Below are 17,499 nucleotides of genomic sequence, written 5' to 3'. Positions count from 1 at the left end.
CTGCAAATGTTTAAAACTGTTTGTCAATTATACCATACTCCTGAGAGGATCCTTAAATGGGCAACGAATAATAATTATTCTGATCGCACGAAATGCCCTAAATGTGACCTGAGTGGCGCGGATATTACCCACATGTTTTTTTCTTGCCCACGCCTTAGTGAATATTGGGAAGGAATAATTAAGGTGATTGCTGATAGACTTGAGCAACCCATTTCATTCTCATATACTGATGTGTTGGTGGGCATCAGTGGGGGTAATAGTGCGTTCAGAGATCTGTTGAATATTCTAATTACATGTGCAAGACTAACTATTGCTAGAGCCTGGATTCAAAAAAACCCACCAATAGTTTTGGAATGGTGGAGCCTAGTTAAGGAAACATATAATATGGAGACTGTTATTGCTGATTCAAGGGGTCTACAGGCTAAACGAAAAATTGATAGAATTTGGGGTTTATTTATGTCTCAATAATTTTCTTCTAAAAACGTATGTTTGTATGACCTTTTTATTTGCTATGGCCTTTGCAATGTTTTATAATCGCTTACTGTAGTTATTGAACATTTCTTTATTTCTTTTGTAAACCGAAATGTTTTATTTTTGACTTGTCTTGTTGTGCCCATTTGATGCAAATAAAAAAATTAAAAAAAATAAAAAAATACCCTAATCTGAGCCTTCCGAAGAATGATGTAATGTGCGGTCTGGCTTCTCGACAAAATGCACAAATAGAATTGGGGTGAGTGAAATAGCAAATTTTACTTTGCAAAATGTGAAAATGAACCAAAATTGCACATGTTGATCGTTGGTATCTCGACTAACTCTTTTCACGAAAGGACATAAATCAGACAAACCACCAGCAAGAGGCAGATTCGTGTATTTAATATCATGTGCAAGACATTGCCTAAGCAAACAAGTCACCTGTGGATAAACATTGTGCAAAATCTTGTATAACTTAATTTTAATACATTTAATAATTTAATGTAATGTGATATTCAAAAATTTTGCACTCACAATTAGAATTTCATACTGGCCTCTAGGAACATAAACTGACTCCTTATATCAATGATAAGTGCAATGGTGAAGAGTATTGCATATTCACTGCCTTATGCCCCAGACCAACCCCATCATCGAAGACATTTTTAAGACATATTGCACATGAAAGGTCAGATTTAGAGCTTGGAAGATGGGTGACTCCCTCACAGATGTGATGGATATCCCATCCCCCTATTTACACGAACATTAGGATATAATCCACCTGCAATAAGGCGTATGAAATATATCATCACGCTTCTAACAGTGTATCGATACATCAAAATTTAAATCAGGCACATGGTTCTTATTCTTAGGAAAAAGAAAATTGATCAGGATCTCCTATTAGTCTCGCACGTAACCTCAATGCATTTACATGTTGCTATAAAGTTAGATTTGTGGTTGTGTCTCAATATATTTATATAATAATCTTTACTTACACGGGGGTCAAAAAGGAATCCCCTTGAACTTCTGTCCATACCAATACTCTCTGACTCTTCCTAAACCTCTTTGACTGCTATGGACTCCCAAACACCCATTCCAAACTTTTCAAAGAGGGTCGTAGAGCAGTGTGGAGTAGAGTGTCAGAATGGAGAGGCATAGGGTGAAGTGGAGTCGCGTAGTGTGTCATAGAATAGAGTGACGTAAATTGCCATTGAGTGCAAAGAGGGAGTGGCGTGGAGCATCGTAGAGTGGAGTAATGTCATAGAATGGCATGGAGTGGAGTAGAGTGCTGTAGAGTGGAGTGGCATTGGGTGGAGAAGAGTGTTGGTGGAGGAAAGTTTAATGCAGTACAACATCATAGAGTGGAGTGGAGTGTCGAAGAATGGAGTATAGTAGAGGGTAGAGGGAGTAGGGAGACCTAGAGTAAAGTGACGTTTAGTATAGTGGTGCAGAGTACTTTGGTGTAGAGTGCAGTGGCTTAGAGTGCATTGGATTTGAGTAAAGTGGTGTCGAGTGCATTGGCGTGGAGCGCAGTGGTTTAGAATACGGTGGCATAGGGTAGACTGCAGAGGCATAGAGTGGGGCAGCATAGAGTGCAGTGGCATAGATTCGAGTAGAGTGGCATAGAGTGCAGTGGCGAAGAGCAGGTTGTTTTAAAGTAGAGTGGAGTGGTACAGGGTAGAATGCAGTGGCATAGAGTAGACTGGCATAGAGCAGAGTGGCATAGATTACAGTGGCGGAGCGTTGATTGCAGTGGCATAGAGTAGCGTGGCGTAGAGTGCAGTGGCATAGAGTGCAGAGGAATAGAGTGCATTGTTTCAGAGTAGATTTAAGTGGTGTAGAACGGAGTGGTGCAGGGTACATTGGAGTGGTGCAGGCTAGAGTGCAAATAGTAGTGGTATAAAGTAGTGACGTAGAGTGCACTGGTGTATAGTGCACTGTTGCAGATTGGAGTGGCGTAGACTGGAGTGGTGCCGAGTGGCGTACACTGGCGTAAAGTGCAGTGGCACATAATGCTGTGGCTTAGAGTATATTGTTTGAGAGTAGAGTGAAGAGGCGTAGAGTGGAGTGCAGTGCTGCAAAAAGCGAGAGCTATTGCATTGCAAATGCCTGTTTAATTTGTCTCCACCCCATCACTGTTCCCTACCCGCCCCCATCCCACCCCTATGTCAACACTCTAGCCGCTACTGGTAAGCACTGATGCACAACACTGTGAAATGCGCCACTGTAACACGTGTTCACTCTGTCTTGTGTTCAGCACACCGGACAACTGTCAACTACATATGTGTGAATAGGGTGCTGTTTGGGATTTCCTTCAATACTCCCATTTCAAAGATACGAACAATAAGCACATTCGCATGTACCTTACAGCATTTTTTAAATACCAGACCAGAACCAATATATGACACATGTTAGTTTGGAGGGGCGCACAATCAGATCCCCATTATGAAACACCACCAAGGGGGAAATCTCTGCCCTATGGGCTTTATCACCAGTAAGCGGAAGGGTGAATCAGAATGCTTCCACCAAACAGGCCCGCCATCACATCTACCCACAACCGTTAACATCAGTCTGCAACCAAAAGCTCCAAGAAGTCACTCCAAGAAGTAAAGGAATTATAAATGCATGCTACATAAAAACTGTGCTTCATAATGTAACACACAACATTGGTTTAATCACACTGAAGCTTTGAAAGTATGAACACTTACCAGACTGTCCCCCAAACAAAGGTAATTTTATATACACCACATCGCTCCTAAAAGAGATGGAAGACAGGTCCTGCAAGAAAAAAGAGCCCACGTCAGGAAGTTGTACGGCAAGGGAAATATGCATCATAAATCATTTTAGCCGGTGCCTTTGTGCGGCATGATCTGGATGTCTTTCAGCTTTCCTCACTAAAAGCGCGCGCAGCCCTGCTAGCCCATTGTGGAGTGCGAACATGAACACAGGCAGAATGTCCTTTTGTTAATTACTAGGCCGTGGGCAACAATGGCGGACGCTCCGTCTATGTTCTCACGTTCAAAGACTTGCTCGAACAGTCATTATAAGTCGTCTGCCCATTACAAATGTTTTAAATGCGTTTTGTCCTAACCGTAGGGGGCACAAAGACCTATAACACTCAATAAATAACGCAATAGAACTGGAAAGCGTCACACAGAACAAACTGCATGCCCAAAATGGCGGAGATTAAATAATGACGCAAATTAAAAAGATATTAAGAAAATATTTTGGGATCAGAAAGATGAATTACTGAGGAAAAAAAGTAGGTCAATATGGCGGCCTCCGAGGAACAGCTTAAAGGAATATGATACAGAGCTTTAAAGCAATAGGTGAAAATGTATGGGTTGCATGATCGAGACCCTCAGGCAGTGCTTATGGATCACACTCATAAACCCAGAAGTGCACACACAGCTAAACAGGGCCTGGACTGGCCAGGGCTTTTGTGACTTAACGCGAGTCATTTTGACTCAAGAATAAGCATTATCACTGGCCGATGAAGATTTCAGAACAGCGTACTAGTAATTACTATACCATAAATATCCGTGGATTCATTACAAGTCCTATGTAACCCTGAATGGAAGCTACCAGTTGAACTGGAATTACAAGATCCACTGCAACTCTGCGTATCTGGAATATTTGACTCAGATATTTCCTTTGCTCAAAGCAGCTCACATCTTTGGGTGAAATATTGTGCTAAAATATGTGGAAATTGGTGCAGTATTGCAGATTCCAGAATGTTTTACCCCACAAAATCCCATAATCAGAATCTGTTTGGCTGGCGGGTGTTGCCGATTCCTTACACCATTCCCCCAGTGCTTAATTTGCAAAAACATATGTGCCAGGGCTCTCGCCTGGAGGCTACTTCAGCTTGAACCACACATTGCCCCTACCATTTTGCCAATGACAGTAACAGCACAACTACTAATCATGACACCAAGACGGCTACCACTGTGTTCCCTATCACATCATGACACTCCTCTGAGAAACCAAAAATGACTTCATTCAGTTCTCAAACACATCCCCCATCCGGCCTACCCTTCAGGATACCGAATCTGTGAATCCTACCTCTGACCATGGAGACCTAGCTTTTTTGCCGATGCCCGGTGGAGCTACTTGATAGCAATGGAGGAGATGGGCTGTGGACTACCCCTTCGGCTGTCACCTATCTAGCCGGCCACTGGGCAGACCTTACTTCGTCTCTCCATCGTACTCTCCCTCCTACCCCTTTACTCCACCCACTTTCTCTTTAAACTCCACTTATCCCTCCTCTTTGCTCTTTAATTGTTTTCTCGTTGAGACCCAGCCTCTTGACTGATGCTCGGTGGAGCTACCTGATAGCTATAGAGGAGAAGGGGTGTGGACTTCCCCCTCGGCCGTCACCTACCCAGCGGGACTTTGGGCAGACTCTCCTTCGTCTCTCCATCCATCCTATCTCCATCCTTTCTCACTCCTATACCTTTTCCCCACCCCCTTTCCCTTCTAAGCTCCATTTATTTAGTCTTCCGACGTTCTTGAAATGTTTTCTTGCAACTGATGTAACTTGTAACTGATGTAATTTTGTGGAACCTTATGTAAAGCGCTCTGATACCTCCGGGTCTAGCTCACATAAATAAAATAAAAATAAATAAATCACACTCCTAAAAAGTGACAATTTGGACTAATCCAGGTCCCAAAAGGTATAAGAATGACTTGGGCGGCAAGTTAAAGTCATTTTTAATGTATATTGAATTAACTCGTTGTGGTCAGATATAAATTAACTAGACAGCCCCACCTTGTGGCAGACTGTCACAAGTGCTGGTGTTGACAATTAAGTACTGGTGCCGAGCACCGGAAACCACAGGCTCAAATTAAGCACTGCCTTCCCCTGTAGTGGAAATTCCAGTAGGGGAATACTGAGCTGAAAACTTTCAACTTGTCAAGGGCCCTTTACCGAATAAAAGACAAATCCACTTTAAAACCTCTTAAGAGTATTTTATTCATACTGTGAAACTGGTGCTGAGCTCCATTACATTTTTAAATATTACACAAGGCATTTCACGCTCAAACACCTGTTTTCCTACTATATTAGTTTATAAAATATATTCTTGGAGGGCCTCACTTCGATCAAACTTCTGATTTCCCCACATTCCATGTACAGAAGGCGTCTAGTTTAGATGTTTTTCCTTTGCAACATTTCTAAGTGTTGTTCAGGGCTGAGATTTGGCTCAGGCACTTCTGCGAACAGCCCACATGGAGAATTTGTACAATGCCTAACTATCTTTATACTCTCACTCTATGCTTCTGTCTCTCTCCCGTTTTTATCCACCCCTTCTTTATCAGTCTCTTTCTAAGTCTCTCTTTCTCTTGCAAACTCTAGTCTTCTTGCATGCTTGATAAGAGATTACCACTTAGTTTCTCTGCTAAAAGAACTCAGTAACAAACTTTAATACTAAAGTAAGAGCCAGTTACCATTGTCCTTCTGCGCAGGAAGTAACTGCATTTACCATTAGCTATCTGAGCAGGATGTGACTTCACTGGTTTCACACCATATATATATCTTTAAAAGAAGTCAAGAACGAGGACTTAATTTCCCACCATCTATCTGTACACCACCCACCACCCCTGCACGCCTCCCCGCCCAGGACCTACTTAATGGCAGCCGAAGTCGCAGGTACACCAAAGGTAAGCCCGTCTGCGCCCATCTGTGCCTGTACTGTGCAAAGCACCAGCAACCTAGGTCCCCCAGCTACCCTGCCACACTCTGCTGAACTATCAACCCAGACTGCAGCTTGCCACATTGCACAACACAACACGAAGGGAGCGTTTACATGCTCCTCCTGAAAGTTCTCATGCACCTTTCCACACCCTAAACCCACCACTTCTGCACCAATAGCACCCAGTACCCCACTTGCTCACACTCACACAAACCAGCTATCTGCATCCCCACCTACGCAACACGTCACACTTACATGCAGGTTCCTCAAAGATGACTTTCTAACCAATCACGTCACAGAGAGATGGTATGTACTGCACAACTAAACTTTAGACCTGTTCTTCCTCTCAGAATCATGGCTAAAGCCAACCTCCACACTTGAAATCCCTACAGCCATACCTACTGGCTACAAGATCACCAGACAAGACTGTCAGCATAAGCCCAGAGGCGGAGTCACCATCATATTCAAAGACACCATCAGCTGCAAGACCTGCACAGACACCCTCTGAGGCGGAAGCCGGAGGTTCTACAGCACTTTCCTTTACCTCATTTGGCACAGATTTAATTGCTGAGGGTAACATTCATTTTAGATCGCGTCCCGAGTGACGTTTGCTTTTAATAGGCGCTTGATTTTAAAAAGCGTATTTGCACTTGGATCATTGTTTCCTACCTTCCTCTACCTCCTGGGCCGCTCTCAGCTGAGTATTGACGCTGAGAGCTGGTCCCGGGGAGGCGAGGGTTGCTTAGCGGCCATCTTGGGTGTGTAGTCGTGCTCTCGCGCTCTAGCTGATATAAAAGGGGCTTTGGTAGTGATTGCCTAATTATTTCACTTCACCCTCTGAGGCGGAAGCCGGAGGTTCTACAGCACTTTCCTTTACCTCATTTGGCACAGATTTAATTGCTGAGGGTAACATTCATTTTAGATCGCGTCCCGAGTGACGTTTGCTTTTAATAGGCGCTTGATTTTAAAAAGCGTATTTGCACTTGGATCATTGTTTCCTACCTTCCTCTACCTCCTGGGCCGCTCTCAGCTGAGTATTGACGCTGAGAGCTGGTCCCGGGGAGGCGAGGGTTGCTTAGCGGCCATCTTGGGTGTGTAGTCGCGCTCTCGCGCTCTAGCTGATATAAAAAAGGTACTTGACGCTCCGCGTAGCGGACGCCTTAGCGGATGCGCCGGATGCCCGCCGGAGTCACGCCAGAGTCCAGCCCGTCTGCGCCCATCCGCGCTGCGGACGCGCTGGACGGCTGGCCTCTGGACTCTGGTGAAATTCCTTCTTCCCTCCACAGTTATTCCCTTCACCAAATGTTGGCCTTGAAACCTCGCAAACAACGCTGCACGCATTCCTACAAGCTGGATGACCTCCTTTTCCCCTTACGATGTGGCTGTCATTCCACGCCTAGGCCTCCTAACTCCGCCCCCAACCACCATCTCTCTGGACAATCCGCCATATCCAGTCCTAAGATAGTAGGAGTAGAGGGCATTCTGATTAATGCCCGCTCCCTTGTCAAGAACAAGATTATGTTTAAGGAGATGGTATTGGATAGAACGCCCACTATAGTGTTTGTTACCGAAACATGGGCCAAGGATTCATCTGACCCTGATCTAATCGAGGCGGTCCCTGATGGGTACTGTCTGGCCAGACTTGATAGACAGGGTCGAGTGGGAGGGGGGATAGCGATTCTTTATAAAGATCATCTACAATGCCATATCGTACCTATACCCGATTTCCCGGACAGCTTTCAAGCACTTTATTTTACAATAAAGGAAGCGCAATGTCCCTTCTTTAATGGAATCTTAGTTTATCGACCTCCAGGTTCGAGAACCCATTTTACACACAACCTCCTCCAGTCCCTTGAACCCTATTTCGGCCGAGATAACTTCTCTATTCTGGGTGATTTTAACTATCCTTTAGAACGGCACGACCTTTCTGATACCTCCTGTCTCACTGAGGCTCTGGAATCATGTGGGCTCACGCAACGTGTTACCGGAGCCACCCATCGTGCAGGACATACACTGGATGGTATCTTCTCCAATGACCCTCGTCTGACTATTAAGGATCCGATCCATCTATCTTGGTCTGACCATCTGGCGGTTCCTTTTCTTTTGGAACGCCATAGGGTGGACTTCTGCAAAAAAGGGTATCACATAATGGAAACTGCCAGAAACTTCAGGAATATCAATAGCGATTCCTTCGTGCCCTGGGCTGCAAGCCTTTCTATCACTGGCTTAGACAGCGTACAGACTGCAGTCGGCCATTTTGAACAGGTCACCACTGAGGCCTTGAATACATTGGCCCCAGTACAGTCCCGCCGCCGAGCCAGAAAGAGACCATCTGCCCCCTGGTTCTCCGATTCCCTCAGACTTCTTAGGCAAGAAGTGAGGAGAAAGGAGAGGCTCTGGCATGCTAGTTGGGACCTTAAGAACAAGGAAGCCCATAAACTCCTTGTTAAAAAATATAAAGCTAAGATTGTGCAGGCTAAACAAGAATACTTTGTTTCCATGACCACCTCGCTTTCCTCGCCGAAGGAGCTTTTTAAAACTGTTGACTCTTTAGTCAAACTGCAAGACCCTGATCCTGTCATTCCTTCGCAGGACCTATGTGATAAGATTGCCTCCTTCTTCCACACCAAAATTCAGGAAATTCACCTGGCCCTCGAGGAACAAAGAGCTTGTATCAGTGCGCCCACCGCAGGGGTTGAGATGAGCATGATTACTACAGACATCTCCCCACTGTGCACCCTGGACTCTTTCCCTCCGCTGGCCTTGCAAGATCTGGAGTTACTGCTAAATAAGACCAAGTCTGGTTCTCCCCTGGATACCTGCCCACTGAAAGTCATCAAGCAGTGTAGGGAGACCCTCCTGCCACCGCTGCTAGAGGTAATGAATCTAGCCATTAGAGACGGTATTTTCCCTATAGAATGGAAGAAGGCGGTAGTAAAACCCCTGTTAAAAAAGGCCTCCCTGGATCCGGGGGTCCTAAAAAACTTCCGGCCTATCTCACTGCTTCCTGCTCCAGCGAAGATGCTTGAGGCACATCTTAACAAGCATCTTGCTGTTTTTGTGGAAAGCTCGGGATGCCTAGACTCCTCCCAGCATGGATTTAGGAGGGAATTTAGCACAGAGTCAGCCCTCACCATCGTGCTCGATAAGATCCGCACGACAGTAGATGGGGGCCAGACCTCCCTCCTGGTCCTGCTAGATCTAACTGCGGCTTTCGATACCCTCTCCCCCTCAGTACTTTCATCTCGGCTGAGGGAGGTGGGGGTGAAGGACACAGCCCTGGATCTTTTGACCTCCTTCCTTACGGGGAGAGAACAAAGAGTCAAGCTGGGGGAGTTCCTATCTCCATCCCGACCAGTGCTGTGTGGGGTCCCCCAAGGGTCGGCACTTAGCCCGACCCTTTTCAACATCTATGTGACCCCACTAGCCAAATTAATAAGATCTTTCGGGATGGAGGTAGTCTCTTACGCAGACGACACCCAAATCCTCGTCTCTCTCCCCCATTCAGATGTACTAATCGCCTCCAAGTTTAGATCTTGTATGGAGGCGGTTGGTCATTGGATGATTCAGAACTCTCTTAAACTGAATGGGGAGAAGACTGAGGTGATGGTGTTTGGGGGGAAAGAAAACATCTGGTCAGCCAACTGGTGGCCTGACTCACTAGGAATATGCCCTTCCCCTACAACATCTGCCAAGAATCTCGGGGTGATGATAGACCCTGCCCTTGACTTGGGCAGCCAGGTGAGTAGAACTGTTTCCACCTGCTGGGGTTTGATTCACACCCTACGAAGGATTAGGAAATATCTTTCCTTGCAGGCTAGAAAACAAATAGCCGTCGCACTCATTGGTTCTCGTTTTGACTACTGTAATGCACTGTATGCTGGGCTTAACAGGAGCCACCTGCAGCGCTTACAGGTAGTCCAAAACGCCATAGCCAGATTTGTTCTGGATATTCCCAGACGCTCCTCGGCCACTGCGGCCAGGAAAACGCTGCATTGGCTACCGGTAGAACATCGAATCCGGTTCAAAGTTTTATGCATGACCTACAGAGCCATCGCCAAAAATAGCGACACGGGAATTGGGTCCATCATTTCCCACTACATCCCTGGAAGGAACTTGCGTTCCTCCGGGAAATTGCTTCTGACAGCCCCCCGCGTACGAAGAGCTAGATGGGGTGGCAGGGCCTTTTCCACTCTAGCCCCTAAATGGTGGAATGATCTTCCCCTGGACCTGAGATCCCTTCAGTCTTTACAGAACTTCCGCACTGCCCTAAAAACTCTCCTCTTTCGGTAAGCCTATATGTAAGGACGTCTGTCTCAATTTCTGATCATATTGTTAGGCGCCTTGATACCTGCGGGTTATTGTTCTTGCGCATTATAAATCTCCTTCAAATCAAATCAAATCAAATCACCCCACCAGCTACTTGGATATGCTTACATTCAAGATACGCATCACAGCCAACTAGGCAGGATCATCGTATACAGAACTCCTGGACCCCAAACTAATTTTGTCAGCCACATCACAGACTTTGTCATGCCCCTCATCATCAACCTCTTCATCCACCTTGGTGACCTTAACTTCCACTTAGTAGAACACACCTAACCAACGGCCCTTACAGAAATCATTGGAACCCTCTGCCTCATCCAGCAGGTTATTGAACCCACCCACACTGCTGGATACCTATAGGTCTCAATTTACTTCTCAATCAGCAACATCACAGTTGACAAGCCAGCAACTATGACTGGACAGACAACGTCCTCATTAGTTTCAGCATGCCCATCCTGTACTGCCACAGACCTACCACTACCGAACCCACTGCAGCAGGAAAACCATCACAGAAGAGGACTGGTCTTCCCCCCTTTTCGCACACCAGCCCAAGCACACCAGCAACATACCAAAAGCCATCACACACTTCAACAGTTGGATCATTGCATGGGCCGAAACCCAGGCTCTCCTCAAGTGCAACCCAATTGCAAGCGCCTGACCAGAGGCCAGCTGATACACAAATTAGCTCAGGCTGACCAAATACCACTGCAAACAACTCTAGCGCAAATGGAGAACAAGTCAAGACATTAAGGATAAAGGCATCTTCAAATTCGCCCTAAGAAGCTACCAACAGCAGATGAAAGCACATCAAACGCACAGCTCTTGCAGACCACATTGACACCGGCATAAACAGCAGCAAGGAAATCTTTGCCATCAAAGATTTCATCATGCTTCCTGCCGCCTCCAGAAACACCACCCCCTTACAAGACCTTTGCAACAAGCTCTCAGAATTCGTCTGTAACAAAATTACCTCCATATGTGTCAACTTCGACCCTCAAATGGACTCCGTCACCATTTCAACTCAACTTCCCATCATGGCCAAAGACCAAACCCTGACTTCATGTCTCACTGTCACCCCCGTCGTAACCACCACTATTATGAGCATCATTCAATCGGTTCCCCAACCGACCCTTGCCTCCACCACACCAAAAAACTCCTTCCTATCAGTGAAGTATTAACACCCATCCTTTATGCCTCCATCGACTGAACCACATTTTGAGACACGTCTCAGTCACCCATGCTCAAGAAACCATTCGCTGACGCAGCCACCGTCCCCTACCACAGACACATCTCCCTCCTATCATATTGAGCTAATGTATTTAATCAACCAACTCCTCACTGACCACCTCAGCAACCACCAGCACCTTAATTCCATGCAGTCTGAATTCAGGTTCAGCCATAGTACAGAAACAGTACTCTTCGCCGCAACAGTTGGCATCCGCAGGATCCTTGAGAGAAGAGACACTGCAGCCCTTATTCTCTTGGGCCTCTCTGTAGCATCTGACATGATCTCACAACCCATCCTCATCAAATACCTGCATGAGATTGGCATCCACTGACCCATACGCTGCTAGATCTGCTTCTTCTTAAGGGGCAGAACACAAGCTGTCATTCCCGCATCTTATTCCATGGAAGCCCACAAACTCATCTGTGGAGTGCCTCAGGGTTAATTGATCAGCCCCACCCTCTTCAATGCATACATGATGCCTCTAGCCAACGTCATCCATGCACACAATATCAACATCCTCTCCTGTGCTGATTACATGCAACTATTTTTTCCCTCTAGGACAAGACCCCCAACAAAAGAAACAAGTTCACCGCCTAGATGACCAAAGTCACTAACTGTATGAAAGCCATCTTTCTCAAGCTCAACACTGTCAAGACAGAAGTACTGATCTTTGGCAAGAACACCTCACCAAGGGACTCCAACTGGTGGCCATCCGAACTCAGACCAACATCCACATCCAGCACCCACACCAGACAATTCGAAATCATCATAGACAGCAAACTGGACATGACCGCACCAGCCAAAGCTGTCCGTGCATCCTGCTTTCACACTTTGAAGAATGCAGAGGAAGATCTTCAAATGACTCCCAAGTAACACATGAAAAACTGGGACTCACACCCTTAGTCACAAGCAAGTTTGACTATGGGAACATCCTCTGCACCGGGATCATTAAGCTACTCACCAGAAGAATATAAACCATCCACAACTCATCAGCCAAACTTATTCTCAACCTCCCACATAGACCTCACATCACAGCACACCTCAGGGAGCACCGCTGGCTCCTATTCACAAACGTGCTCTTTTCAAACTCCTCACACTCACATTCAAGGCACTACACAACTTAGTTCCCACCTGCTTGAACAATTGCATCTCCTTGCACCAACCAACCAGACACCTCCGCTCCCCATGACTCCTACTCGCTCCCATGCCGCTCACACACAGTACCAGATCAGGAGTCTGGGGGTTTTCTTATATCGCTCTATCACTCTCATCCTCCCTTCTTAAAATGTGCAAGAGACTTAAGGCCCAGCTTGTCAATTAACGACTCCACCCATGGCAGGGCTAGGCGCACACAACTGCTCAGCTCTAGAATACTCTTGCGGGTGATAATGCACTTCATAAATACACATAACATAACAACATAACAGCCTGTGCCTCCTCCACAGATGAAATTTGTAAATGCCATGTTACAGTGATTGTAGTGTAGTGCAAGAATTGTAAAAGGTTGTCAGAGGACCCACTATGAATAAAGCCTGACATTCAATTGAAAGTCATTCATAACTCACACCTATTTCTTTACTTCAACTAACCTTTAAATCAACTTTGCAAATTTTCTTTTCAAACCAATGCTAATCACATGAGGGTGAAGGAGACATGGCAACATTATGCTCTGGTAGGTTGTCAAATTCATGGTTGTAAAATGGAAGGAAATGTGGATATTATTGGGTGTGCCTCATTCACTCAATCCTTCTTGGCTTTGGTATGAATAAATGGAACAAGTGACATTATGAACAAAAACACCTAATAACACAACTTGGATACACATTAATTGAATATGTGCTCCTGCTGCAGTTAGATGAAGGACCGGAAATGATCTTAAGGTGTTAAGATTAGAGTCAATCAGCCACATGCATCAAGCTAAAAACCGTCCGCAAACGGGCAGATTCTCTGAATCTGCCCCTTTGCGACCAGTATGTTTGCATTTGGGATGCATCATCCCAAATGCAAAAATCGCAATTTAAGGAATCTCTTAATTGAGATTCCTTAAATTGCAATTGCATTTAAGGAATCCCAAATTGAGATTCCTTAAATGCAATGCTTCAAAGTCCAAAAATTAGCGATTTTGTTAATAGGAGTAGCAAATTACCATGAAGTTGAACTTCATGGTAATTTGCAAAAACTTTGAAAAATGCACTTTTGTGCATTTTTCAAAGTTTCATGTTGCCCACACACATGCCCTTAGGGCATGTGTGTGTGCAATATACGTGCACAGATCAATTTAAGGGGTGCAACAGGGTGTCATTTTGACACCCTTGTACCCTTGAAATTGCATGAGCAATTTGCGAGTACCTACTGGTACTCGCAAACTGCTCATGCAATCTCCAATTTATTCCTATGGGCCTGGAGCCCCATAGGAATGAATGAGACAGCATTCCTTAATTGCGACTCGCAATTTGCGAGTAGCAATTAAGAAATGTGTAGGAATCGCTATATTTATAGCGATTCCTACATGCATAGGCTTTTGCGATTCCTAAATAGCGATTCCTTAAAAATCGCTATTTAGGGATCGCAATTCCTTCTGTTGATGCATGTGGTTGTATATCACTTATTGGAGAGCATTTTCGGTCTGCTGTGTTTTGCGAAACCACTACAGTTAACTGGGTTTTCAGTTGAAACCATGGAAAATCAATCCATCTCCCTTGACAAACCCTCACTACGGAGAGTAGAACCAGTCTGTAAATACATCATTTAGGAATCATGAGGCGAGTGACTGCGGCCCTATTAGTATTTTCCCTAATCTATTGAGTCCTTTCTCTAATCCTTGGTAAACACCGGTACCTCTCTTTTGTTTTTATAAAAAATAATTGTATAGTTTTACCAGTATATTTATTCTTAGACAACCAGTCGGTCCAACATTGCTCGCAGTGCTCTGAAATGTTCTGCTACAGCATATCTCTACCTTATATAGGACACATCTCAAAATAAGAAAGAGTTTCATGGAAGAAAGACTCATTAATCTGATGATGCAGCTTGGTGCTCCAGGCATTTGGATCACAAGGTGCCTAGAGGAATTCTCTCCTGGGTACAACGTTGCATCCACCATCTACAAATGCGTTGAAGAAGGTGACACTAAACTCTTTCGACAGGACACATACCAGCGGGGTCAATTTAAGATACTCAGAAATAAAATATGGGCGCCTGACACAATTCTGCTGCATTTGAGCAGATTTCACTTGACAGGGCTCATTGCTTTAGGCGGATCTTGAGTCGGTCCAGCTTTATGAGCAGGCAGAACTTTAAATACTGGTTAGGAGAAGAAGTAGTTGCTTGACATCATACAGACCACAGAGAGAGATGGCGACATGCCAGGGCACACCGAAGGAGTTTTTCCCAGAAATGTTAACTAACCATACCTGGGTATGCTTCTACGTTTAACATCTGGATAACAGCAACATACGAAGATAACACAACATCGGGTGTGTTTAAAAATTCACTACTCCTGTTGCTTACCATTTTTTCCAATTTTATAGTTCAGTTAAATTTGCCAAGCTTCGTGTTGTTTCACGAATTTCTTTGAACTAAGATAGCAACACACTTGCCTGTTATTTTGATGAAAAATGGTTTTGATCCCCCTAAACATTCAGCTGCCTATTAAGAAGGCAGGTGGTCCTCAGTTCAAAGACTCCAGATTATCAACAGTCTACCTGAATTCCTTCACAGTCAGACCAGCGCCCTCACTTACTTGTGCCCTCTACTCTCACTAAAGCGTCCTGGCATGGGTCAACTCACAGACTCCAAGTCCTTTATTCACTCAGCTGATTTTGGCACACTGAAGTTTGCAAAAGAGTACTTGCAAATTATTTTTCATTTACAACTGTAATTAGTCTTTTTTTAAACTTCATTGATTGTTTTTCACCATATTACAGTAAATGGTACACCCCAAAGGAAGCAGCTGTAGTGACATTTGTAACAAAGGGACTGCGATAAACACTGCCCACATTCAAAAGGATTCGTATACATACATGCGTTTTAAGTATATACCAACAGTGCAGTGTCCAAGCGGTTAGAGTGCTACAAGAAACATCACAACAGATAGTGGCCCGGGCAAGCGCTGTAATCATACATGTCTCGAGTAATGAGCCTGTATTACAAAATAGTGTCATTGGGGAAACCAGATGCCACTAAGTTGTGATATGAAGGGAAGGAACGTGGCTTAGGTGTCTGTTGTGTCAATACAAAAGATTAGGTTCTCGATTCATTCCTCCATTTTTGGAAGCAGGCCTCTTCAAGAGCTCATTGCGATCCTCCACCTGGCCAGTAGGAGATCCAGGGCTGTAAATCATCTCATGGGGGAGGGAACCACTTTCACATACATGGAACTAGCAGTGGGGGCAGGGTCAGTTGTATGTTGTCTCCAGCGGGGGCTTCTCCGTTATGGTGGAGAAACATTGCCCCACTGCCGCAGCAGCATAAAAACTTGTAAAATAAAATTATAATAAAGCAGTTTTAAAATCATTTTATTTTTCATGACCTGAGCTGAGCCGATTCTTGGAGGCGGTGCCAAGGCAACAATGGAGGGCACTTGCAGTGGTGGGTACTGCAAGTGCGCATGACGGTTTGGCCGGCTGTTTGACGCGCTTAGATGTCTCCAACAATAGCACTTAGATGTCTTTAGGCTATTGCTGGAGAACAGCAGGCACAGTTTCTGTTTGAGCATAAAACCAGCCCGCTCCGCCCAATCCCTGCACTGCTCTCATGCTGGGTAATAGTATTACCAGCATGAGAAGAGCCTCTGGATTGGTGCAGGGGAGTCTGGGAGCCTTTGATCCGGAGAAGAGAATAGAGGCGGCGAGGCAGCAGGTGAGTTTTAATTACAGTGTATGTATCCCCTGCACTGCCGCACCACTTTTCTCTCCTGGCAGCCGCCACTGGTTGTCTCAAGCTCAGCCGGTGTTTCACACCCATATGCCATACCCCAGAACACCACTATTAATCAGTATATTTATAAATTGATGGTGAAGTGATGGCTGCTTTATTAGTATATAGGTGAAAAAGTAATTTGTCTATGGGAACTCCAATCTTTCCAGTAATCTCACGATTGCCCTTAAGTTCAAGTTCAAGTTCAAGAATTTATATAGCGCACTACTCACCCAGAGGGTCTCAAGGCGCTTGGGGAGGGGGTTCATTATTTATCGAATAGCCAGGTTTTAAGTTCTTTTCTGAAGGAGATGTGGTTCTGTGTAAGGCGGAGGTGAGTGGGGAGTGAGTTCCAGGTCTTGGCTGCCAAGTAGGAGAAGGATCTACCTCCCATGGTGGATCTTTGGATACGCGGAACTGCGGCGAGGCCTTGATTGGATGATCTAAGTTGGCGGGTGGGTGTGTAGAAGGATAGTCGATTGTTGAGGCATTCGGGCCCTAGTTTGTAGAGGGCCTTGTGTGCGTGGGTGAGGAGACGGAATGTTATTCTCTTGTAGACGGGAAGCCAGTGGAGGTCTTTCAGGTGGCCGGTAATGTGATCTTGGCGAGGGATGTCCAGAATGAGTCTCACTGAAGCGTTTTGGATGTGTTGGAGTTTTTTCTGTAATTTGGCTGTAATTCCGGCGTAGAGGGTGTTTCCGTAGTCTAGTCGACTCGTAACCAGTACGTGGGTGACAGTCTTCCTTGTCTCGGCGGGGATCCAGTGGAAGATTTTTTTGAGCATACGAAGTACGTTGAAGCAGGAGGATGAGACGACGTTGACTTGATTGGTCATCGAGAGTGAAGAGTCTAAGATGAAGCCAAGGT

At 45.3% G+C, this 17,499-nt stretch overlaps 1 protein-coding gene across 3 annotated transcripts in view; it reads right to left on the bottom strand.

Moving 5' to 3' along the window:
• Nucleotides 1-17,499, bottom strand: part of FYN (FYN proto-oncogene, Src family tyrosine kinase) — a 493,823-nt gene that overhangs the window by 241,733 nt on the left and 234,591 nt on the right. For 2 of the 3 annotated variants that reach the window (XM_086927332.1, XM_086927330.1), the window contains exon 3: nt 3,177-3,246. The exons of the other annotated variant lie outside the window; for it this stretch is intronic. The gene's annotated coding sequence lies outside the window, so the exon portion shown is untranslated. The remainder of the gene's footprint in view (nt 1-3,176; nt 3,247-17,499) is intronic. 3 annotated transcript variants of the gene reach the window in all.

Source organism: Lissotriton vulgaris, chromosome 6 (genome assembly GCF_964263255.1).
Source record: "Lissotriton vulgaris chromosome 6, aLisVul1.2, whole genome shotgun sequence".
Lineage (NCBI taxonomy): Eukaryota > Metazoa > Chordata > Amphibia > Caudata > Salamandridae > Lissotriton > Lissotriton vulgaris.
This window is presented reverse-complemented; position numbering and strand designations above follow the sequence as displayed.